Here is an 827-nt window from a genome sequence, read left to right as displayed (position 1 = left end):
GAAGTGAAGTCTGTATTGTGATGAATTTTCCCAGTAGGTGAAAGAGTATCACTCTCTTGCTAATTGTTAGAGGATAGACATGGCTATATACACAGAATAGGTGGTCATGTCTTAATTATACACACACACACATACATACATACATATATACATACAGACACACACACACCATACACATACACCACACACACACACACACACACACACACACACACACATATGTCCTACAAAGGCCATTTTTGGCCTTTCCATTCTTTGTCAAAGTGAATGCTAACATACTCTCATTTTATACACCACCATAACATAATGAGAAAATAAAAAGGGTGTATGAGGTATTCAGGAGGGGGATTAATACTTCTAGTGGGATGGACTGCCTAACCCTTTTCAGGGTGCTCAGCCACCATTGGGTTTCACCTGTGTCTCTAACAAGCTATAGCATATCTGGAAGTCAGATGGACTAAAAAAGATCGAAGAGAAGCAATACACCTCAAAGTAATCAGTGGGTTAAGGGCATATCTATTCCAAGAATGGGGAGACTTCCTGCAGCAAAATGGGTGGAAGAGAACAATTTGTTTCAAAGGCCCAATGATGACAAGAACAGTATCTGTGTGGTGCTTAAATGTTGATCAGATATTGAAGATACCACAGAATCCTGGGCCTTTGTCAGTCTTTTTGATTTTTGCTTTGCCTATCCAATTCATTATCTCTGGAAAAATGTGTGAGGCTGATGATTTCAAGTAACATTCTCTCACTTAAAGCCAATTCATACCCAAATGAAAACATAATCCTATAATGCTACTAGTACTCTGAAAAAGCAGGAAAAAAAA

General features: G+C 38.6%; 1 pseudogene; it reads right to left on the bottom strand.

Annotated features, from left to right (window-relative positions):
- Positions 1-213: 213 nt before the first annotated feature.
- Positions 214-297, bottom strand: LOC127546138 (uncharacterized; annotated as a pseudogene).
- Between the last annotated feature and the right edge of the window lie 530 nt (positions 298-827).

The sequence above is a fragment of the Antechinus flavipes genome, chromosome 1 (genome assembly GCF_016432865.1).
Source record: "Antechinus flavipes isolate AdamAnt ecotype Samford, QLD, Australia chromosome 1, AdamAnt_v2, whole genome shotgun sequence".
Classification (NCBI taxonomy): domain Eukaryota; kingdom Metazoa; phylum Chordata; class Mammalia; order Dasyuromorphia; family Dasyuridae; genus Antechinus; species Antechinus flavipes.
Note: the sequence above shows the minus strand (reverse complement) of the source record. Positions and strands in the feature narration are given on the sequence as shown.